The following is a 25,832-nucleotide window of genomic DNA, read 5'->3' on the forward strand; positions in this document are numbered from 1 at the left end:
TTGCCAGTAGACCTCTTGCTGTAGTCTATGTGCACTAATGCTTCTACATGAATTGTATGCTTATCAAGAATTGGTTATGGGCAGCCCTGGTGGCCCAGAGGTTTAGCGCCGCCTTTAGCCCAGGGCCTGATCCTGGAGACCCGGGATCGAGTCCCACGTCAGGCTCCCTGAATGGAGCCTGCTTCTCCCTCTGCCTGTGTCTCTGCCTCTGTCTGTCTCTCTCTCTGTGTGTCTCTCATGAATAAATAAATAAAATCTTAAAAAAAAAAAGGAACTAGAGTCAAATGAGATGTGGTAAATTAACTGTTAAAGTTTAGGGGGGAAAAAAAAGTTTAGGGGGGAGCAGTGGTGCCTCGCTGGCTCAGTCAGTAGAGCATGTGACTCTTGATCTTGGGATTGTGGATTTGAGTCCCATGTTGGGTGTGGAGATTACTAAGAAGTTTTTTTAAATCTTAAAAAAATGTTCAAGGGAGCACTGTAGCATTTAGAAATGTTCTGTAATCATAAGGCTCTCCAAGTGTGTTTAAATTTTTGTTCTACTTTGAAAAAAAACAAAACTAATCAGAGTTGATATATGCAAGAAAGAATACACAGAATGCCAATTCATGGACCAATAGTTACAGAAAAGGCCTTGGACCCATACCAAAAGATTGGCTGCACTGAAAGCTTTACAGCAATTGATGGCTGACTTATACATAGGAAAAAGCCATGCTACCCAGCATTGAGCCCTGGGGGACACAAATTACCTACGGATCAATCTGCTGCTTGAAAATTTAGAGAGGAGCTAAAGTCACTTATCAATGGGGAAAGTTTTCTTAGGGAATAATTGTCCAATAGAATTGAAACAGTTCTAACTGATAAGACATTTTCGAGAAACCATGGTGGAAAAGGTGAAGCAAGTGCTACCAGTATATACAAAATCCAAGTAAAGATTCTCAGCAGCTGCCTGTGGCAATACTGCTGAAATTCCAAATTCTGATTTTTTATTGTTGTCAAAAAGTAAAAATCTCCAAGATTCAAGACATATAAATTATTTGCTTTTTGAGATAGATACTCTTCACAAAAATCAGTGTAGACAGACCCAGAATTATTCTATAAATTGATTTTTTCCCCATAAATTTATACATTCTGTGAGGAAACACTTGAAGAAAACAGACATCTGGAAAGTCAATTCTTTATCAATGTTTTCTAAATTGTAGGTCTTGATTCTTGGGGGAGGGGTCATAAAATTTACTGGAAAAAGTATTTAGAAAAATAAAATGAAATAGAATAAAGTAGAATAGAAAATATCAGTGTGCATTATATGTTGTAAAGGTATTTCATGAACATTTGTTTTCCTCTATGTGTGTATGTGTGAGTGTGGCATGTGCGTATATGGAATATAAATTTTCTAACTATGGTAAAATTTCTCTTGCCTTGTATTACTGGCAAAAACTTTGGAGGTCTATGGTATAAAATACTGCTTCTTAATGTTTTGGTTATGAATACAGTAAAGAAAGAGATTTAAATAAATGCCAGGTTATTATAACAGAATACATTTCTTTGTTCCAAGTTAGGGATCAAGGGGCTATAAAATATTTTAAAAAATAATATTGGAGTTTCATTTTAGAAGAAATAAGAGACAAGACTCGAGGTTACATATAATCATTAAAAATTGCTTACATTAAAGGAGATTTTTTCTTTTTTTTTTCAATGTTGCATTTAGTGGGGAGTGAAATTCCCAGTTCAACATTTACTAAATCTCAGAGAAGAGAAAAATGTTGCCTGAGGTTGACAATATTGGAAAAATTCTGAACTACAAGAGAATAATTAAGAACATGGTTTAGTAACCGATCCCAGACAAATTGGTGGTTCCAATGATTTACAGAGAGATGATATGTAACAATGAACTAATGATTCCTATTTATTGCAGTTGAAACTTAGCATCAGGGAAGAAGGCCTTCAGGCTATGACAAACACAGACAAATAAAAAAATGAACGAAGAAGATGGAAAAGGATGTGTGATATCAAATCTAGAGGCCTGATCTCATCCTTCAGAAGGCAAAGGGCCCCTGGGAGGACTTTGTTGAACTGAATCCGTAGTCAACTACAATATGACGTGTAAAAAATGTAAGTGCTTCAAAGATATGTTCCAAAAGCTGTGTTTCTTTTTCTAAGCAACTTTCAAACATTGACTTTATTAAACAAATTCATATTTATGCATTTTAAATTAAAGTATTTAAAGTTTACATGGGATCATTTTTCTGATTCTCTGTTTTAACTGACTTTCCACTTCCATGATCAGTATAAGGGCTTCTCCTGTTGTCACTGCCTTCTGTTGGCATTGTTTATCTTTCTGTCTTTTGTGCCAGGGCCTGGAGTCACTGAAATGGGCAGTTTCTGGATGCAGACACCCTGGGGAGGGGCCTACCTGTTCCACCCACCCACTGATGAGATCTTAGATATGCAACTCAGTCTCAGAGAGACTCCCTTTGCAAGGATGGGGCTGGGATATTACTCCACTTCATTGGATGAAAACTCAGGTAATGTAAATAAAGCTCTAAGCATAGGGTCAGGCACCCAGCAAATAATCAATGATAGTTTTCTCCACTATGATGTCTTAAATTTATCATTAATGTAATCGGTATTATCTTTTATACTTTCAAAACATTTTTTTTCCAGCATAAGTTTTAGATTGCCTGGCATGGGGAAAAATCATTTTCATTACTCCCAGAATCTTAGGATTTTTCTCAGAATAGTAACAGACAAAAAATGATAACATTAGCTTATGTTTTGATGGCATTTTATAACTTTCAGATTCCATGTGAGTGGCGCAATAGGCCTCATTTTCCGGGCTAGTTCAGGATGACAAATACAGAGAGGTTAATCTCGCCCTGCTCGTGGATGGGGAGAGTGGACTGACCCCAGATCTCCTGACACCAAGCCCGGTTCTTTCCAGCCAATGTTGTCCTGTGTACACTCCTCCGTGTGAGCCAACGATGCACCGCATGGTAAAGCAGCCTTCCCTGAGAACCTGGAAACGGGTCCAACTTGGAGGAATCTCATTATCACTTTTCGAAGCTTTACCCTGACTGCATGTTAAGTTGTATAATTTTTCTGGATTTGGATCTCGGATGGATGCTGGTTATTGGCAAGTACTGTATCTCATTCGGGAAAAATTTTCTTCAACCTGTATTAAAAGACTGGAAAAGAAAAACAAAACAAAAATCTTTCATATGAAAGGCATTTAGGGATTGTACTGCTATTTGACTTATAAAGAAAATGGCAACAGTTCAATAGGTTTATTATCTAATTTTTTTAAGACCTAAGGATTTATGCCATCTGGACCTTATGATTGGTCTCTGTTCAGTTTCTCCATGAAACCCCGCACCTCTTTTTAGCCATGGCTGAAATAAAGCCCACGGCTGGGCTTCTCTCATTGTCCATATACATGACAGTTGTGGACTTTTAAAAATTATACATAATAACTCTGGGAAATGAACTAGGGGTGGTAGAAGGGGAGGAGGGCGGGGGGTGGGAGTGAATGGGTGACGGGCACTGGGGGTTATTCTGTATGTTAGTAAATTGAACACCAATAAAAAATAAATTTAAAAAAATTATACATAAAATAGGATCTTGGTCACTTGGAAATTTGTGACATTAGTGATGTTTGGTACTTTTTATCTTGTATATACTTTTTAATACCATCTAAATTTTCTACATTATTGACTGGGGTCAAATCATTCTGCATTTTTGCTGTGTTTTTTGCTTTCCCCAGCTTTACTAGATTTGGAAAGCTTAATTTATTCTTTTCTCTATTTTATTATGCTCACATTCACCCTTAAAAGAATCAAAATCTCATCCAGAAACAACTTACTGGCTTCTTCCTAGAATTTATGATTTTAAGAGAGCAGCAAACTGATTTAATAAAATGGAAGTTCTTTTTTGAAACTGTTTTTGCCATTGTGCATGTTCATTTCTGTTGTTTTTTTCCCCTCATACTATAGCATGTACCCAGCTAGACCTGGTTTGAATCCCCAGCTATTTTTCCATTCCTGTGAATTTTTAGGGTCCTGGAAGGACAGATATGTCTAAGAAGGAACTTTCTGAGGATCCCTGGGTGGCTCAGTGGTTTAGTGCCTGCCTTTGGCTCAGGGCGTGATCCTGGAGTCACAGGATCGAGTCCCACATCGGGTTCCCTGCATGGAGCCTGCTTCTCCCTCTGCCTCTCTCTCTCTCTCTCTCTCTCTCTGTGTGTGTGTGCCTCTCATGAATAAATAAATAAAATCTTAAAAAAAAAAATAAAAGAAGGAACTTCCCATGTCCTTGCCATACTTTAGTGCGGTCTGCACTCCTCACGCGTATTCCAGAATGATCCCTTGCATGTGGCTATTTGGGGCGTGGCGAGGGAAAGTCAGGATCAAGATAAACACTAGGAGGAAGGAGTGGGAGGATTTGGAAAAGACTGTTTCTCTCAACAGCACACAATCATGTTAAACAGAGAAGCTAGTGGGTGGGATTTAGATATGCTTCAAGTCCACAAGAGAGGTGGTTAAAGCTTAAAGTTAAAAGCCTTGATTTTTCTAGAATAAAACTTCCCCAAATTTAAGAATGTAGGCAGTTCAGAGATCCTAAACCTTTTGAGGTTCAGCCATCTTCACTTATAACATAGAATTAACACTTGTCTTGAAAATACACAAAACAGTCCTTTTTAAATTATTTTTATTTTTTTTAAAGATTTTATTTATTTATTCATGAGCAACACAGAGAAAGGCAGAGACACAGGCAGAGGGAAAAGTAGGCCTCCCTGCAGAGAGCCTTATGTGGGACTCGATCCCTGGACCCCAAGATCACGCCCTGAAGCAAAGGCAGATGCTCAACCACAGAGCCACTCAGACTTCCCCACAAAGGAGTCTTTTCTGGAAGATGAGTTATTTAGGAATTTTCCTACAATGGTAAACATTACCTACTCTTTTTGTACATATAACGCTCTTGAACACCCTTCATCTGGTGAGGAATTCCACTCGGTAGAGTCCATTCCTCCTAAGGTAGAAACCCAAAGTCTCTTCCCCAGACTCCTTTATAGCTTTGGTTTATTCACATGAACAAAAATCTATCTGCAGACTGCCAGTCAGTCTAGAAGCTAGTGATACCCAAAGGTGGGGTCCCAGAGAATCCATGCTGTGAGGATGGCACAGCTGCAAGGGCAGAATCCAGTGGCTGCAAGGGCAGAGCTCCTGGTGGTATCAGAGGTGTGGGTTCAGTGTTGCAAATTACAGTGCTTTCTCTGCAGGTGGCAAGTGATTTGGGTTTATTCCTTTACCCTTTAAACCTTTATTTGGTTTCTACAGTGATAAGGACAGAGCTGCTCATAGAAACTCATAGAATTGGTGGGAAGATGAAAAGATAACGCAGGTGAAAACATCAGCACTTGGACTTTCTAGTTACCATGAAGGTCGGTTCCTTCCTTTCTTTCCCCATAGTCTCTGTTCTATTTCTTTCTCCAGGGTCCTGGGCTAGTTTTCTCATGAACTCAAGAGTCCTGAGCTGACTGAACAAGCGTCTACTAGATGTAAGTCCCCAGTTCTTTTTTTAAATTTATTTTTATTTTTTTAAAAAAGATTTTATTTATTTATTCATGAGAGAAACAGAGAGAAAGGCAGAGATGTAGGCGGAGGGAGGCTTAGGGAATGATCCTTTATTCATTTTATGAGCTTAAGTTGTTGCTCAAAATACAAAAATGTTTCCATATAGAAACCTTCATTTTAAGGTACTGCATGTTTAACAAACAAATACTTTTCATCTGTATAATGTTATTTAATCTTCATAAAAATCCCTAATAGTACATTATATAATTTTCATATTGGAGATGAAGAACCTAAAGTTCAGATAGATAGAACAAGGATCTTACACAAGTTCTAGGGCACAGATTAATAAATAATAATACAATTAATGGACTTTGGAACTACATAGTAGATTCAAGTCTCTCTACTTCCTATTTATTGGGTGACTTTATTCAAGTGACTGAACTCTGTCTCTCAGTTTCCTTATCTATAGAATGGGGTGATGGATATGATAGTACCTTTCTCAAAGCCTTATGATGATAACTAAATGAGTTTTAACTATTCCTGGGACAGGTCTTGGCATGCAGAAAGTGCAGTATAAGTGTCAGATATTATTGCTATAAAACTAGTAACTGATAGAGTCTGAACTTGAACTGAAGTCTTCTGATGTCAAATTTGGAGCCAGAAAAACCTAGATTCTAATTCTTACTGCACTATGTCAAGGCTGTGTGAATTTTTGGGTGAGCATTTTCTTCAGCAATTGAGAATAAAAAATACATACATAACAGACTACTCATGAGGTTAAATTTGTCAATATAATAAAGAAACTACATAAATGTACTACAGGAGCCTGATGTACATCAGCAGTACAGTAGACTGTTCCACTTCCAAGTCCTGAGCAAGTACTTTTATGTCTCTATTTACATATGATATGATGATTAATAACGATTGCTATGGAAAGCTTAGTGTACACAGTGCTACATTTCTTGACTCCTTTACTTTTTAAAATGCAGGGAGCCCAATGTGGGACTCGATCCTGGGACCATGGGATCACTCCCTGAACCAAAAGCAGATGCTCAACCCCTGAGCCACCCAGGTGTCCCTAAGTCCCCAGTTCTATGGCAAAGCAAAGAAGAGGCATTCCACCAGCCTAAGGGATGAAGACAAAAGGGCAGGGGATGGGGCATCTAGGCAGAGGGGACAAGAAAGCAAAGGATAGGCTCCAAACCACTTGGCCTCAAGAAGGGATAGAAACAGGAATATAATATGGTGGTCTGGAGGGCTTGGGGGGGCTTGCGGTTCTGCTCTTGCAGTCTGTTTTGATGCTGCATAAACATAATTATTGACATGGAAAGTTGTTTACAATATGCTGTTAAATGATAAAAGTAGGTTACAGAGCAGTAAATGCACTATGAGACCATTTTTGTGTAGTGTAGATGTACCTATGCATGTATGTGCATATGTGTATGTATTTTATAGAGTATATATATATACATTACTACAGTATATACTCATATAAATATCTGTTTTAACAATATTTAATTTTAGGTTGTGATATTGTAGGTGCCATTTAAAAAAAGTATTTTAAATTACCTATAGTTGATGATTTTTCTTAAATGAATATGCATTGTTTGTGTAATAAAAAGTTAAAAAAGAGAAAAAAAATCATGTTCCTAAATAGTCTTCAAACACATGATTTATTTCACTGATGGTCTGTTGTTGGATATTATGTGGTTTCCAGTTTGTCCCTATTATAAAAAATGCTGGCTTTAATCAAGTAGAGTTTTGTTTGTTTATTCACTTTTTTCTTAGAAAAGTATTTGTGATTACTTGAGTGACTTAGTTTAGCTGTTTTATATCTTTTTCAATATATGTATTTTAAAGACTTTATTCTTCCATTTGACAGAGAAAGAGAGAGAGAGAAAGAGCACATAAGCAGGGGGAGCAGCAAGCAGAGGGAGAAGCAGGCTCCTTGTTGAGCATGGAGCCTGACATGGGGCTTGATCCAAGGACCCCAGGGTGATTACCTGAGCCAAAGGCAGCCACTTCATCGACTGACATACCCAGGTGCCCCCTTTACAATGTATTTTTAAGGAAAGAAATTCCTTTTTTTACGTTCCCTACTCTTTTCTACTTCTTTATAAAATGTCCTTGAATTTCCAGAATAGATGAAGCTCCAAGGTAAGTAAGCTGGAACTCTAATTTTCTGGACATTCACGAAATGAGATAATACATGCCAAATCGCAAACGGAAGGCAAGTGTTGCAAACTGCTCTCTCCATCCTTAAGTAAAGAGAACACTTCACACAAAGACTAAAGGTGAAATACCCATGCTGAAAAGGCTCTTTAAAACAGTAGACATTTTACATTTTCTCACTTGATCATCAAAACAAAACCAAACTAAACCATAAAGAATATTTCTTTTCTACATGTTCGTTTTGCCAACACATTCCTTTATATTAAAAATGAAAAGACCTTAAAATACCCTCACAGATAGCAAAGCCTTGGAGAGCAAGTTTACATGCAGGGCTGGAGATATTCATTAAAATTGTAATTAGACTCACGATTAAATTCATTCACAGTAGAAACTTTGCTTGTAAGTGTTGCTACAGGAAGAAACCTCCGTCTGAAAATTAGTTCAGCAGTCTGAGCGATTTTAATTATGCAGAGTTGATTATCGCTAGAGAAGGAAACCTTTATTGCAGCCACAGAATGAAGATCTTCTTCTTTTTTTTTTTTTTTTTTGGTTTCCTGAGCTAATAATAATAATATAGGTCTATATTTTGATATCCAAATGTTTCTCTAGGCAAAGAAAATGTGAGAAAATTTCCACAGCAGGACAGCAGAAATTTTGAAATGATCACCCTAGGAGTAAGGTACACAATGCTGCATCTTTTTTTCATTATACACTGATCATCTTTGTTTGGTTAAGGGAAAGGCAAGGAGATGGAAATGGCATTTATTTAACATCTACTACGTGCCATCCTCTGTAATAGGCAGTTTCTTTTCCCAGGTCCCACTTTGTTTTTGTTTTTTTTAAATTTGTTTTTATTGAAGTTCGATTTGCCAACATATAGTATAACACTCAGTGCTCATCCCATCAAGTGCCCTCCTTAGTGTCCATCACCCAGTTACCCCCACCCCCTGCCCACCTTCCCTTCCGCAACCCTTTGTTCATTTCCCAGAGTTAGGAGTCTCTCATGGTTTGTCTCCCTCTCTAATTTTTCCCACTCAGTTCCCCTCATTTTCCTTATAATCCCTTTCACTATTTCTTATATTCCCCATATGAGTGAAGCCATATGATGATTGTCCTCCAATTGACTTACTTCAGTCAGCATAAATACCCTTTAGTTCCATCCACATCGAAGCAAATGGTGGGTATTAGTCCTTCCTGATGGCTGAGTAATATTCCATTGTGTGTGTGTATCACATCTTCTTTATCCATTCATCTGTTGAAGGACATCATGGCTCCTTCCACAATTTGGCTATTGTCCAGGCCCCCCCCCTTTTTTTTCCAGGTCCCTCTTTGTATTACTGCTTCCATTTTATAGATGAAGAAGCTGGCAGTGGGGAACTCAAGTGATTGTCCTGGAAGGAGGGCTGAATTTTGCTGTGTCTGACCTCAGAGCCTGTGTTTCACTCTCTAATTAGGAGGAAGAAATCCCAGGGGGGGCTTTCAGAGTTGCTCTTCCTTATCTGGTGGGTGAGCATTCTCATGTGCTGTGTGCTTCCTTTTACACTGTTATACACTATCTTAGCAAGAGCTTGCACTCCGGCCCTACGTTGAGTGAGTCTAGGTGAGTCTAAGGGCAGTGCTTCTAGAGGTCTGGCCCCACTCCCTACCTTGGCCCAAAGCCTCAGAGGCTACAGGGCTGTTGAGTGCTGGGTACAGTGGAAATGCACTTGAGGAGATGTTGGGAAATCTGATTTTTGTTCCTAGATCACCCATCTGTTAGCTGTGTGATTTGGGAAAGTCACTTTATCTCTTTGGTGCTCATTTCTTCCTTTTTAAAATGAATGGGATATGGGCTTGCTTGGTACTGGAGGCTCTCAGAGCAGCAGGATTCCAGGATTCCTTGATGTAGGAATGCAGGCAACACTGACTCTGTCTTTGGCCTTCTATCTTCTTCATGCCGGAGCAATGACCTCCCTTCAGGCTACATGTTCCAGGCCCGTTGGAAGTAATGTATGCCCTGACCTGAATGCAGGAAGGTTCATTCTGATCTTCCCTAAACTTGTTTAGATAATAGAGATAACATAATTTCTTCCCTCCCTTGCTGTGGCATACAGATGGTGCCATGAGATCTGTTACATTTTAAACCATTTGACCTCACCAAAATGACCTCTGTATGTCCCCTTGCTCTATGAAATCTGTGGACTAAGTTCCTGACTTTGTGGAGAATGACTGGATCATCACCTGCCCCATTTCTCAGACAGTAAGTTACCTTAAATGAAACTGTGTAAGTAGTATGGTATCATCTGTTTCATTTTTCTGGGTCTCAAAGTGCCTTGTCAGTTTGAAGGACACTCTACTGTTTCTCCTCTACCTTCTAATATGTGTCCATTGAACTTTCAAAGTGACCACAGGTGGAGAGTCTCATTGGAACTCCAATGCCTCTCTTCCAGAGCCCAAAGCCCTTCTAAGTGCTCCTGAGTTCAAGCCCCACCTGGGGTCTAGATCTTACTTTAAAATCAAACAAACAAAAAACAAAAAACAACTTTTGACAAGTCAAACTGTAGAGAGAAATATAATGAACTCTCATAAACCCATTATGTCGATTTTTATTATTATTATTATTAGAGACAGAGAGAGAGAGAGAGGCAGAGACACTGGCAGAGACAGAACCAGGCTCCATGCAGAGAGCCCGACGTGGGACTCTATCCCAGGTCCCCAGAATCACGCCCTGGGCTGAAGGCAGTGCTAAACTGCTAAGCCACCGGGGCTGACCCCATTATGTAGATTTAACAGTTGTTTACCTTTTCCACATATACCCACAACATTGGTCATATGTATATGGCTGTGCTGAAATTTAAAGAAAATTATAGATATAATTTCATTTCAGCCACAAATACTTTAGCATACATCTCTAAAAAGTAAAGGTCATTTTCCTACATAAAAGTCATGCAATTTTCACACCTAATACAATTAATAATAATTTCCTCAAATCATTAAATAGCTAGTTCATGCTCAGATTTCCATAATTGCCTATTACAGCTGACTTGTTTAAAGGAGGATCCCATCAACATCCCTATATCACATTTGTTTTTTATGTTTTTAAAATATTTTTTAATCTAGTAAGGTCCCCCTCTATTTTTTTCTCTCATGACATTGACTTGTGGAAGAGTTTCAAGAAGCTGGGGCTCATTGTCATGTTGAAAGTTTCTCTTTCTGAATTGTCTGATTGCTTCCTTATGGTGTTAGCTTTCTTGTTCTGCTATACCTCTTGAATAGACTGAACATTAGATCTGAATATTGAGTAGATCCAAGGTAAACATTTTGGTAAGAATGTGTCATGGATGATACCATGTCCTGTACACTTAATAACCTTGGGAGACAAGTGAGGTGGTGGAAGGTTGGCTTCACCCCTGTCAAGTTACATTGCCTTTGTGACAACCATGTAGGCTGTGAATAAAACTTTGTTATCAGGTCAATATATAGTTCCCCATCAATCATTCACCTATGTGTCTTAGTATCATTGATAATCCTTGCCCTTATCAATGATTTCATTGGCAGCTGACAAATGGTATTTCCTTTTTCAACTATTAGTCAACATTCTTCTATAAAAAGGGTGTTTAAAAAAAAAAAAAAAAGTGTTTTCTGAGAACTCATTTTAACAAAGCATGGTCTAGATCCCCAAGGTTGGGATCTTTGGCTTCTTGCATTAAGTCTTATACCAGGATTTAACTTAACTGGCTTTAACTTGGATTTGAAGAGTATTTCTCAGGATTGTTGGATTCAGGATTCCCTTTCCAATAAGCTGTGGCTTCCAAGGAAACAAAGGGAAGCCTAGTTCATAAAATCAGAAAAATTTCCTTTTCTCTTGAAAACCAAAGAAACTCACTTGGAAACAGGCAACGCAGTGCCTCTAGAATATCTTGAAAGTATATATTATCAACAAGGCTCATGTAGATGATAAAGAATTGTCCTCCCCAGAACAACTTTCTTCTTCAAGTTGAACTGTTAACTTCTGACATATCAATTACAAATTGATTCTTAGGAGACACATTCTTAGGAGACACAGACTAAATCAGCTTGTTTCTGCCATCTTTGCTGTGAGCTGGGGGCTTTTTCTCTTTTCTTTGTGAGTTACAAGCATCTTGCTATACTCTGACCCAAAGCTCCAAAAGATGTGAATATTTATAGACTACCAGGGCTTGGGTCTGTGGTCCATGATGATGTGAAATCCAACCTTTCAGAGTTTCCATGAAACAACCAGAGGGTAAGACAAAAACCTCTCTAAAACGGCTCATATATAGGACATCAATTTGGTGGATGCCTCCACTGAATTGATGACGTGCAAGCAAGAAATCAGTGAGAACACTTATTCCTGAAGTATCTGGGCTTTAAACCTCCAAATCTTAAATAGAGAGCCTAGATTAAACCTGAGATGTATCCTGACCATTAGAAGTAAAATAAAACTTTGATGAAACCAAAGAGTTTTTGCAGGGGTGTCACATAAACTGTGTTAGTGCATTGTCTGAAATGATGTGGCTTGGAGTTAGGCAAACCTGGGGTTCCAGTTCCAACCTTTATCACTGGGTCAATGTATTAGCCTTTTTAAAGCTCAGTTGCTTCATTTGTCTATAGCTAGAATCCCATGGGAGCAAAAGTTGGAACTCAGAGATATCTTTGATATCTATCATCAGAAGTATCTGATGAATTCATGGGTCTGTCATGCTAAGAATCATTTGGCAGGAAGGATTTTGGCCCAAGGGGAATGAGAGCAGAGGGTTTTACAGATGCCTGAGGGTGGAGAGGGAGATGTGAGATTTATAAGGAGTCTGTGTCAGATGACTGTCTTTAAACTTAGCCTCAAGGCTATGTATAATCTGGAGGTAGAAGTGGTCAGAAGTTGAAGGGAATCTTTGGATCGTGGCTCTGAAGGTTCACCTACATGCCCAGGAGTCAAAGCGAGGGGGTGGACCTCCATAGACCTTTCCCACACTCTGCATGGAACTCAGCATGGCCACGGTGTAGTGAGGATAACAGAAAACAAGGCCCCCTTTTTCTTTGCAATGTTAAGAGCTGATGATTTTGGAAGCCCCACAGAGGGAGATGCTTGTTAGGAATATCAGTTTTCTTCCAGAGAGAGCCAGTAGAGGGGAGCTGAGGTGAGGTGCCAACTTCAAGGGTTTTTCATAGGCAACAGGCCTCATGGAATGAGTGTCCAGAGCTTTAGAAGGGTGACTGTGAGCTTAGGTGGAGCACTCCAGCATCCTAGAAATCCTGTAGAAGGGATGCAGGTGGTCTTCGAGGTTTACATTGAGAGTGTTAATGTTGGTTTGAACCTATTTGCATTTACAGACTTGTGTGATAATCTTGCTAGGGATAGATTTGCAGGAGTTAGTCCCTACTGCAAAGAATTGCCTTGGGGATGAAATAAAGAAAGTGTCTAACACAACACTTGGCGCAAAGCAGCAGTTTGAGAATCGTTAGCTCCCTCATGTTTTATTTTTATCCCCATCTCCATGGAGATATATGAGGTCTTCTTTTGAGGTCTAACTCTTTGGGTAAGTGTTCCCATTGTAATGTTCATTGGTTTATTTATTTTGCTGAGTTTTCTATACAAGAACACATTTTCTTATTGCCCTCTTGATTCCTTTCCACTGTTCTTAGAAACAATGGCAATAACAACCAAACATGGGTGGCCTTCCATTAAAATCCCACAACTGTAAATGGAGCTGGTAAAAAAGAATGTGTCCAAATTAAAGCGATAAATGTGCCCCCATATCCTTGTTAATGGCACAGATATCCAACCTGCATGACTTTTTTTTTCAGTCGTGCAAGAGGCAAAGGTAATTTACAAACACTCATACTCTCTTTGTCACGCTATTGACAAAAAGACTCAGAGAAAACATAATACACCCTTGTTGAAAATAAACATGAGAAAGCCCTTAAGACATTCAAAGGAAGGTCTATAATTTAGAGCAAATTTTTTAGCCTGAATAAATCACATCTGTTATTTCCTTAGTGCCAAAGAAAGGCTAGGCTCTTCCTGGAATGGGACAATTCTTTCTACATTTGTTTCCCAAAGGGCCTTGATGATGTCAGGAAGTAGTGCCCTCTGTGATATGGTCAGGCAAAAATTGACCAGTAACTGTTAATTATGGAAAAGGATTATTTCTTATGGATCTGAGTCCAGTCATTTGGCTTGAATGATCCAACTGAATCAACTGAAAACATATTGCAAATATACTTTCTGAATTTTAGTAAGAACTCTCTTATTTAGAATCTCTCATGCCTTCTTCCCATCCCAAGTGAACACTTGCTTTCCTTTAAATGCAAATTCCATCACCTCCCACCATCTCCAATATAATAATTTAGCATCCATTTTCCATGATGCCTCTGTGTTCTGTATTTACTTCCGTTGGGGCACCCATCATGCATTTTGCAGATGTTCCCAACTTATCATGATCTGACTTATAATTTTTTAACTTATGGTGTGAAAGCAATATACAGTAGAAACCATACTTCAGATTTTGAATCTTGATTTTCTGGGCTATGACGTGCAGTACATACTCTCTTGTGATGCTAGACAGTAGTAGCAAGCCTCAGTTCTCAGTCAGCCACACAATCATGAGAGCCAACAACAAATACACTGACAGCCATTCTGTACCCATACAACCACTCTGGTTTTCACTTTCAGTACAGTATTTAATAAATTACATGAGATAGGGCAGCCCTGGTGGCCCTGCAGTTTAGCGCCGCCTGCAGCCCGGGGTGTGATCCTGGAGACCCGGGATTGAGTCCCACATTGGGTTCCCTGCATGGGGCCTGCTTCTCCCTCTACCTGTGTCTCTGCCTCTCTCTCTCTCTCTCTCTCTATGTCTCTATGAATAAATAAAATCATAAAAAAATAAAAAATAAATTACATGAGATATTCAGCATTTTGTTATCAAAGAGGCTTTGGGTTAAATAACTTTGTCCACCTATAGGTAATGTAAGTGTTCTGAGCATGCTTAGGGTAGGCTAGGCTAAATTATAATGTTCAGTAAGGTAAGTGTAGTAAATGCATTTCAACTAACGATATTTTCAACTTACAATAGGTTTATCAGGATATAATCCCATTGTATAATCTTTTTATTTATGGAGTTATCTTTAGTTATATTCTTTTTTTTTTAATTTTTATTTATTTATGATAGTCACACAGAGAGAGAGAGAGAGGCAGAGACATAGGCAGAGGGAGAAGCAGGCTCCATGCACCGGGAGCCCGACGTGGGATTCGATCCCGGGTCTCCAGGATCGCGCCCTGGGCCAAAGGCAGGCGCTAAACCACTGCGCCACCCAGGGATCCCATAATCCCATTGTAAATTAAATAAGATCCATATAGATTTTTGGTTTTATGCCTGTGTTCCTTACTAAAGAGTTATCTCCTTGAGAAGAGGGCCTCATTTTTCTACCTTTTTGTCCCCAGAATGGAACTCAGTTCCTACCTGCAGAGTAACGTTCAATAAATATTTGCTGAAGTGGTTCATAGAATCTCAGGTTTGGAAGGAAACTTTTTGGTCATTTTATAAAGAAAACAGAATAGCAAAGCAGAACATCTGAACCATGCCCTCTCCGCCTTTAGCAGAGGGAGTATGGGGCTGGGTGAGGATCACACAGTGAGCTAGTGGCAAGCAGAGGCCAGAATTCAAAAGTCTTGTACAAGTTCAGAGGTATAACATTCTGGGGAACACTTGAGTGTTATCTATTACCATGAAAAAAAAAAAGTGGGTTGTGTATTCCAGTTCACTGGCCAGGATTCACTGTAAAATTTCTTTGTGGTATTTCTAGACCAAGCTATAGTATGTTGCATTTCCCAAATATATTTCCCCATGAACTCTTTTGTCATGTACTATCTCACTGTACTGATGTTCCCCAAAAAGTACTTCGGAAACACAGTTGTGGTAGGCTAAATAATGCCCCGCCTCCCAAATGTTCAAGTTATAATCCTTAGAACCTGAAGATATGCTAGGTTATAAGACAGAAGGGAATTAAGGTGTTGGATGCAATTAAATTTGCTAATAAGCTGACCTTAAGATTATCCTGGGTTATCTGAGTGGATTCAATGTAATCAGATACTTAAAAGTAGAAGAGGGAGACAGAAGAGGCCAGAGTGATGCATGATGGGAAGGACTGAATTGGCCATTGTTGGCTTTGAAGGTGGAGAAAGGGGCCATGAACCAAGGAATGCAGGTGGCCTTTAGAAGCTGGAAAGCACAGAAATGGATTAACTCCTAGAATCTCCAGAAAGAAAATGTAGGTTTGCCAGCACCTTGACTGTAGTAGAGTAAATAAACTATTCTAGACTTCTGACCTCCAGAACTATAAAGTGATAAATTTGTGTTCTTTCAAACCACTAAGTTTGTGGTGATTTGTTATAGCAGCAATAGAAAATTAATATATTTTTGTTGTTGTCACAAACTGCATATTTGTTGTGCTTGTACATAAGCCTGGAAATTGTTTATTCTTAATTATATTGTTTGCATTGATGTCTCTATGGTGAGGAGAAATGATTGGCCTAATTGGCTATAAACTGATCCCTAAAAACCACATTTTCTACAATTTTCATAACTTATTCTGAATTCCATTCTTTTTTTTTTTTTTTTTGAAGAAAGTCACTAGGTCCAGCCACACTCAAAGGGAGGAGATTACCAAGAACCTCAGTGCCAAGAGACAGGGACCATTGGGAGCCACTCTAGAAGATGCCTTCTTCTAGACAAAAAGGGATTAGTGAATTTTTTTCCATGTTTATTTTCTTCTCTTACTAGCAAGTTTGAAAGTTTCTTGATGTTCTACCACAGGCGAGGTGACCATATAACTTATCATCCAAACCTTTTGAGATAATGAAATAAACGGTGCTATAAACAACTATCCTGGGGGTAATAACTATAACACAGACTGTCCCCAGAAACCAGATGTATGGTCACCCCACTTGAAGGTCACATTTCTGGTCCTATTCCTCAATCACTAGCACAATGCCAACATATAACAAATATTTAATACATACCTGCTTATGGAATGATGAAATGATTCCAAGATACACAAAGGCACCTGGGCCACTAAATGTATGCTTCTTATGCAACATAGTCTTCTTAGGAAGGCTAAGAAACCCTTTACTCCATTTAATCCTACCTTTTAATTAAAAAAAAATCTATGACAACAGAGATTACACTCTAGGAATACATACCAACAGAAGGGTGAGTGTTAGATTACATAGCCATTGCCTTTAGCATTTGCTCTCATGAAAACAAGGCCGTGTAGTATGTGGTGAAGAGCTAGCTGGGTCTCTGGCATTGGAGACTTGGAGGCTGCAGTCCTAGTATGTAACTGTGGGAAAATAACTTGACCCTTGTAACCTCAGTGTGCTTACTTATAAATGTTATTTGACTAAATGTGGAAATATGCATAAAGCACTTAGTACATTTATTCAACACATCAACAAATATCTGAGCATTACTATGTGCCAACATTTAGTTCCTGGAAGCGAGAATCTTAGGATGTTTTATCCCCCTTTCAGTTTCATTGAGATATAATTGACATATGGCATTTTATAAGCTTAAGCCATATAGATAATGATTTGACTTACATATATCATGAAATAATTACCATGATAAGCTTAGTTAACATCCATCACCCCATATAGATTTTTTTAAAAAAGGAAAACATGTATTTTTTCTTGTGATGAGAACTTTAAGGATTTGCTCTCTTAGCAACCTTCAAATATGCCATACGGCAGTGTTAACTATAGTCATAGTGTTGTACATTATATTCCCAGTACTTACTTATCTTGTAATGGAAGTTTGTACTTTTTGGTCACCTTCATTCAATTCCTCTATCCCCATCTGTCCTCAAATATATTTGAGATATGTGTATTGCTATACAATCTGGGGTTTACCAGAGCCCGTAACAAACTATATTAGAATTCCTAAACTTACAGTAATTTATCATTTTAACTGTCAGTGATAGTAGGAACTGAAAGCCATAACCAATTTAAGACAATGCTGATACGCCATGGATGAAGACAGTTGGTTCTTTTAAATTACAGGAATTTCAATTATTTACATAAGTTCTTTCAGAGAAAGAAAGTTCTCTAAAAGAACTTTTAAGTTTTGTACCCAGATGGCATGGTAGAGTAATAAATTCAAGTTTTCAGTACATTAAAACTGTTGCCATTTCTAGTTCATAAAAAACAAGTCTTTGTAACCCTTAAATAACTTATAGTTACTAATAATTCATTCTTAATTATACATGAAAATAGGGTTTTATACATTTTGCCTTTTATAGAAGAAATTTGAATTTCAGATAAACACTGAACAATTTTTTAGTATAAGTATTTCCCATGCAATATTTGGGACACACTTGAGCTAAAAATTATTCAATGTTTATCCAACATTTAATTTTAACTGGATGATCTATTGGTTAATTTTATTCCTAGGAATTTTATTCTTTTTGATGCTATTGTAAATGGAATTATTTTTCTAATTTCCTTTCCAGGTTGTCCGTTGTTAGTGGATGGAAACAAAACTAATTTGTGTGTGTTGACTTTGTGTTCAGCAATTTTTTGACATCTTTAGGGTTCTCTATGTTAATGATTGTGTCATCTGCAAACAGGCTATTTTACTTTTTCCTTTCCAATATGAATGTCTTTTATTTCTTTTTCTTGCCTAACAGGACTTCCAGTACTATGTTGAATAGAAGTGGCAAAATAGTCTTCCCTGGGGCACCTGGGTGGCTCAGTGGCTGAGGGTCTGCCTTTGGCTCAGGTTGTGATCCTGGGGTCCTGGAATCAAGTCCTGCATCAGGCTCCCCAGAGGGAGCCTGCTTCTCTCTCTGCCTATGTCTCTGCCTCTCTCTCTCTCTCTCTCATGAATAAATAAATAAAATCATTAAAAAAAATAGTCTTCCCTATCTTGTTCCTGATTTTGGAGGACAAGTTTTTACCACTGAATGTGATGTTAGCCATGGGTTTTTATATATGGCTTTTATAATGTTGAGGTAGTTTCCTTCTGTACCTAGTTTATTGAGTGTTTTCTTTTTTATCATGAAAGAGTGTTGAATTTTGTTAAATGTTTTCTCTGCATCAATTGAGATGATGGTGTGGTTCTTTTCCTCCCCCTTTTACTGTTAATGTGGTGTATTACATTTATTGATTTTTATACATTGAACCATTCTTGAATTCCAGGAATAAATCCCATTTGGCCATGGTGTATAATCCTTTGAACGCCTGTTGAATTGTATTTGCTAGTATTTTGTTGAGCAATTTTGCATTAATATTCATGAGGGATATTGGTCTATAGTTTTTTTTCTTCTTGTATTATTTTTGGCTTTGGTATCAGGGTAATGTTGGCCTTATAGAGTGAGTCTGGAGGTGTTCCTCCTCTTCAATTTTTTTGGGAGAGTTTGAGGAGGATTGGTGTTAATTTTTCTTCAAATGTTTGGCTAGAATTCACCAGTGAAGCCATCTGGTCCTGGGCTTTTCTTTATTGGAAGGTATTTGGTTACTAATTCAATTTCCTTACTAGTTATAAGTCTGTTCAGATTTTCTATATCTTCACGATTCAGCCTGGTATGTTGTGTGTTTCTAGGACTTTGTCAATTTCATCTGGATTATCAAAATTGTTGGTACACAATTGTTCATGATATTGTCTTAAAAAATTTTTTTTAAAGATTTTATTTATTTATTCAGGAGAGACACACAGAGAGAGGTAGAGACACAGGCAGAGGGAGAAGCAGGCTCCACACAGGGAGCCGGCCTTGGGACTCGATTCCAGGTACCCAGGATCACACCACTGGCTGCAGGCGGCGCTAAACCGCTGGCCACCGGGCTGCCCCCCACCAATCTTTTAAAAACTACTTCTCACATTCCTATGTTTTGGAGACAAGTTGTTCCACTTAGGAACTCAATACCCAGACAAGTTTTTTAAAAAGTTTAAGGCTTCTGTGAAATGGCTCTATGCAAGGGTTAATCGCTGAGTTTTCCTTCCTGTCTAAATCCTCGATTTCTTTGGGAAACTACATTGCGTCTTCGATGTATTCACTATCAACTAAATATATCTTCGAAGAAAAAAAAAGTCTAATTTGGCTAAATGATCTATCCCAACTTGTCAGAATATGAATTTTAACAAGAACATTGATAATATTTCTCTTGGCCATTCTTTGAAGCAAGTCTTCTTCATGTACTCTCCAATCCCATATTGTTATTACCACCATGGAGAGAAACTGAAGCACAAAGGGGTTAAATCACTTATCCAAGGTCACAAAGACAGCAAAAAGAACCAGAATCCCCCCATCTTTAGTACTACTTTAAACTGCCTACTGAATTAACGATCAGAAGAGAACTGAACTTAAGGACTACAAGGTACTCTTACCTGTATGAGTTTGAACATGTTGAACATAATTATTTTTTCTGTCTGAAAAATAGTTGCATTTTCCACATGTGTATACTTTCCTTGGAAAATGGTTTCTCAAGTGTTTCCTCCAGTGATACTCGCTGATTGTGGTATATGTGCAAATGATGCACTTGTAGACTCGCTCATTATTCCCAGCTCTGGTGTGGTGTTTCAGATGAGCGGTATAGTGATCATATCGACTGGTATTGTAGCCGCAGCGGTCACAGCGAATGGGGCCCTTGGAGAAATCTCCCTCCTCTGCAGTGGAAGACCCAGATTCTCTGGCTTTTGCTTGCTTCTCTGCACTTTCTTCCACAAAAAACTTCTTGGCACTATGAACTCTGATGTGATGCACAAACTGTTCTTCTGATTCCGCTTCATACTGGCATGGCTTACAGCGAAAAGGTTTGCTCTTCAAGTTCTTGCATTTGTCCTCTGCTCCAGGTGTTTCAGGAGGAAGATCTTTATTTGAGTTGTAAATTTCTGGGGCAGCTGACACCTCAAACACAGGCTGTGGTTCTACAACACTGAGCTCCAAACTTTCCAGTTCCATGTTTTCCAGTCCACTGGGTTCACCTTTTATTTCAGGAGACTCCTCAAGTCCTTCTCCGTCACTATCTGAAAAGTTGTTATCTCCAACAGGCATCAATTCTGCCATCTGTCTTTCTTCACCAACCGGGTAATCACAGCAGCTGCCATTTACTTCCCCAGTTAAGGCCACATTTGCCAACATGATAAGCTGGGGCGCCGCCAGTTCAGCTTTGGAGAGGTCATGCAAGTCATACATGTCATTAGGCAAGGCCATGCCAATGTTGACACTGCCTGTGAACAGCCCTCCTCCTCCAGAAGACTGCCCCATTACCTGGGTGGCCATGACTGTATTTCCCCCACGGCATCCCTGGGCCGCGTGCCCGGTCCTGCCAGCTCGCGCGGGGAGGTGGCCGGGCGCGAGGGGCTGGGCGCGGGGGGCCCTGGCGGGGCGGCCCGGGAGCAGAAATCGCTGTCCAGCCCCATTGGTGGAGCCGCCCGGGCCGCGGGGCTAAGAACCAGGAGACCCGAAGTTGTTCTAGTCTGAGTCTGAGTCTGAAGGTAGGTGGAGACTGATGTCCCATCTCAAAGACAGAGAGAAAGAATTCTTTCTTACTTAGGCTTTAATTCTATTCAGGCCTTCGACTGATTGGAAAAGGCCCACCCACACTGAGGAAAACAGTCTACTTTACTTAGTCTATGAATTCAAATGTTAATCTCATCCAGAAGCACCCTCACAGGCACACCCGGAAATAATGTTTTACCAAATATCTGGGCACCCTGTGGTCCAGTCAAGTTGACATCCCAAAATTTAGTCATCACAATGATTATATACTAAGAATGAATTCCTAGAAGTAAAATTGCTAGGTTCAGTGTATGCCACTTTTTAAGGGTTATGTCTTGGTTTAATCCATTTCTGATCATTCCAGGTGACCATGATAATGGATTTTATCCTTGTCTCCAGTGTCTGCTCAAGCCTTTGCACATTGCTAATGCAGGTCTTATAGGAGGGACTCATCAAGTCACTTGCCTCCAATCTCCCTACTCACTTCTATCATTGAGTGGTTTACTGGCAAAGTCTCCACTATTCTACTGCTCTGCCAAATCTATTGCTAGGTGGCCTTTTTGTTTGGTTTGGTTTTAAAGACATTGTATTACTGACAGTTTCAGGATCAATATATGTTTACTAGACACTATTCTTTGGTTAAAAATCCACCAGTTTTTCCTTGTGTGTGTGTAAAACAGAACACAACTGTTTATATTCAGAAGGAAACTAACCTGACTTTATCTGTAACTTAATTACCATGAAGTCCCATGTGTGGTCTACAGAGCTGCATAAATTAATAATGCTGTAATTGTGGAGTTCACATACCAGGAATCGTTACTGCCCCTCTCTAGAGAACCAAGCTAGCAAACTGGGTTTGCATTAACCTGTATTCTCTGAGTGGACTTTTTTTTTTTTAATCTCCCTGAACAGGGAACCCTGGGTGGCGCAGTGGTTTAGTGCCTGCCTTTGGCCCAGGGCGCGATCCTGGAGACCCAGGATCGAATCCCATGTCGGGCTCCCAGGGAATGGAGCCTGCGTCTCCCTCTGCCTATGTCTCTGCCTCTCTCTCTCTCTCTGTGTGACTATCATAAATAAAAAAAATTAAAAAAAAAAAAAATCTCCCTGAACATTTCCACCCCTGTCCTGCCCTTTTTGTTATGTCCCTTCTACTCTCCTTGGAAGCAGACTGTGGCATGCTTATAATCATTGCTTCTTCTCTGGGTGGCTATTGAAATATCCCCTTAATATTTCTCCATTATAATGCAAGCCGTCAATAGCACAATGCCTTGTTGGCCTGCCTTTCCAGGACAAAGTACAGAGCCATTCCATTACTCTGGCATCCATCAGGACAATAAGCCACAAATCTTTTTCAGTGCAGCTCCAGACGTGGCTGCCTTTGGGCTGGAAGGCAGGGAGAGACAGGAATGTTTCCCCAGTATGGAGAGAAATCAAACGCGTGTATTCTGGTTTCTTCTGCATGTGCTCTTTGGAATGAGTCACCATGTACTTTAACTAGAGGCTGTGATTGGAAGGAAGGAAAGTTTTCTTTGGTGAAATGATTCAGTCGGAGAGATTGCACAAGTCCATTGGGGACAAGACTCCAATATGTGCTTAATTTTCTTTGGAGGATTTGCTAATGATTGGTGGGAGCCCCAGTTCCTATTTATTACTTACTTTTCTTAATAATGAAAAAGAGACCATATGTTGGGTGTGCAGCTTGCTGATAAACTCACTTGGAGCAATGACTGGCAAGTGTGTGTATTTTGTACGCTGTGCTATTAAGGGGGGAAATCCTAAACTCTATTAAGAAATTTGCAGCCTTTGAAGCTGGTACTACTTGGCCTTCAAGGTTTATGCTAATATCAGCTGAACATGTGAGGCGTTAAGTGTTTTATTATTTTTTAGAAGAATTTTGAACATTTCTTACCTCACTAGGAACATCAAAATAAATTCCAGATGGATTAAAGAGTTAAATATTTTAAAACCTTAACTGTTAGAAAATCTGGAAGAAAATAGATGTGAATATTTATCAAACCTCCTGAGGGGGAGAGTTTCCCAAGCTTAGAATTGATGGAATAAATCACTAAGGATATGATTGATAGATATGACTACATCAAAATTTAAAACTTTTATACATCAAAAAAAAAAAAAACCAAGATTAAAAAGCAATCAACAAAACTAGAGATGGTATTGTAGGAAGTTTGACAAAGAGTAACTTTTTTTTAATAAATATAAAACTCATATAGATTCAATAACACAAATACCAGAATCCCAGTAAATACATGGAGAAAAGATATAAATAAGCAAAATACAAATATGAAGTATATTGATAAATGACTAGAAACTTTTTTTTTTACCTTTCCCAACTAACCAAATAAATGCAAATGAAAATAATAGTGAAGGCTTATTTTCCCCTTTCAGAGATTCCCCACTAAATTATCTGGTATTTTAAATGAAATAAAAATATCCAATGTTGACAAGAGTGCAAGAAAATAATTATTCTTATTCATTGATGAGGGCAAAGTTAACAGATAACATCCGTCTCCTTAAAAATCCCTTAAAATAAAAATTTGTATTGTAAATAACTGGAAAGACAACTTTGTATGATGAAACTTTAGACTGGTTTTAAAGAATGTCCCTCTTTTTCCATTTTTTTCTGGTTTTTCTATATTTTCTATGATAGTGATAATATTGCTTTTAATCTAAAGGAAATCATAAGTCTCATCAACTTTAGCTTTGTGGTGCCATGGAGCCCTCAACCAGGTTTTTTTTTTTTTTTTCTAATGCCACTTCTAATGCAATTATACCATTTTCTCTTTCTTCTTCATCTTCTTCTTTTTTAATTTTTTAAAGAAGGCCCCATACCAACCCTGGGGCTTAAACTCATGACCCTAAGATCAAGAGTCAGATGCTGTACCAACTGAACCAGCCAGGTGGTCTTATTTTCTCTTTCTTAGTATCAAAGCTCTAGACCCTTCTATGCATAGAACCATACCCCCCTTTCCTGCCATCAGTATGGCACTATTTTCTGACATTTAAGTCCCCTCCCCCCCCTTTTTTTTTGCCTATGGCCTTGACCAATACTCTCTCCTTCAAATTTGGTTGTTTTCCCCATAAATCTACTTTTAACCCCAACTTATTTTCAATTAACTTTTGTGTCTTTACTGCTAGTGCTTATTCTTCCTGAGTCTTCATTTCCTCATCTATTAATTGGGCACAATAATGGCATCTACTATACAGTAGAGTTATTGTGAGCATTTACTCAAATGAGAAAATGTAAGTAAAAGTCCTTTGCAAGCCTTGACACCCTAGGCCAATATCGTTGTTCTGGTGATTATTGCCTACCCTGGCTATATTTGAATTTCAGAACTGTGGCCACAAAAGTAGTTGAATATTTTCTATCCCAGCTCCTGAGGAATGATCTAATTTGCATACATGCCAGGAGAATGAGGAGTCCTGTGCTCTGGGAAGGAAGTTAGAGAGCTCTGCCTTTGCCTCTCAGCCTCTTTATTTGTCCTGTATCAGAATGACCTTGATGCATCTTTCCATGGTGTGTTAGACTGGTGGATTGCTTTTTACTGAGTGCTTACCTCAAATTGCCAGGCAATTTCCTAGTTCCAGGAGCTCTTCCAGTTGTTAGGTGAGAGATCAGTAAGGGATCTCCTACCCTTCAAGGGTCTACAGCCCAGAGGAGGAACATTGGACCTGTAAACAGATGGTCACAATCAACATGGTCCATTCTATAATGTGCATATGGTTAAGTACATAGAAGAGCTAGTTGGTGGTTCAGTCTATCCAGGCACAGAAGAGTCAGGGACTAGGGCAGGCTGGGGATGGCTTTACAGAAGGAGCCTTTGGAATGAGCTTTGCAAGGTACAGAGTATTTTTCTAGATGAGAGGTGAGTTAAAGATCCTCTGTGCCATGAAGAAGGTTTATATAAAGCCATAGTGAGGTGCAAAACTGTAGCACAGGGCAATGATGAAGACTCAAAATATCTGGAATACATCCTGGGGGAGATAGATGGGTGAGGTTGTAGAGGGTGAGTTGGCAAGACCTTAGCCATTGGGGACTATGTTTATCTTGATCAGAAAATAGGTATCCACATCTGTGATCCAGAAACCTAGAAGATGTACTTCTAGAATTATATTTTTCAGATTTTAGGATATAATACAGTAATTGTACTGTGTGTATCATATATCTCCCAGCAGAGCCTGAGGTAGTGCCCTGTGACAATCCCATTAGTATTTCTGACACTGAATAGTCACACTTAAGAAAGAAAGAAGATAAAGAATCTTATGTTAGTTTAGACCAACTTTCGCTCCCAAATATGTAGGAGGAGACTCTGGATTTCAGAGATTATTGGATTTTAAAATCAAAGGTAAGGAATTATATGTAAGAGGGCAACCTGTGTGGCTCAGTGGTTTAGCACTGCCTTCAGCCCAGGGCATGATCCTGGAGACCTGGGATCGAGTCCCACGTCAGGCTCCCTGCATGGAGCCTGCTTCTTCCTCTGCCTCTCTCTCTCTCATAAATAAATAAATAAATTCTTTTTTAAAAAAGGAATTACACGTAAGAAATGTAGTAGGTTTTCTTGTTTTGTTTTGTTTTAATATTGAGGC

The 25,832-nt window shown here is 38.9% G+C and overlaps 2 long non-coding RNA genes across 2 annotated transcripts; one reads left to right on the forward strand and one right to left on the reverse strand.

The window, feature by feature from the left end:
- Positions 1–1,917: 1,917 nt before the first annotated feature.
- On the forward strand, positions 1,918–3,481 carry LOC144290837 (uncharacterized). Its single transcript, XR_013358352.1, has 3 exons — positions 1,918–2,109; positions 2,352–2,522; positions 2,939–3,481. It is a non-coding gene; the product is annotated as an uncharacterized LOC144290837 (long non-coding RNA).
- Positions 3,085–24,903, reverse strand: LOC144290842 (uncharacterized). The gene is made up of 2 exons (XR_013358353.1): positions 24,803–24,903; positions 3,085–3,182 (listed from the first exon to the last, which is right to left on the reverse strand). It is a non-coding gene; the product is annotated as an uncharacterized LOC144290842 (long non-coding RNA).
- Positions 24,904–25,832: the final 929 nt, after the last annotated feature.

This window comes from Canis aureus, chromosome 2, assembly GCF_053574225.1.
Source record: "Canis aureus isolate CA01 chromosome 2, VMU_Caureus_v.1.0, whole genome shotgun sequence".
Classification (NCBI taxonomy): Eukaryota; Metazoa; Chordata; class Mammalia; order Carnivora; family Canidae; genus Canis; species Canis aureus.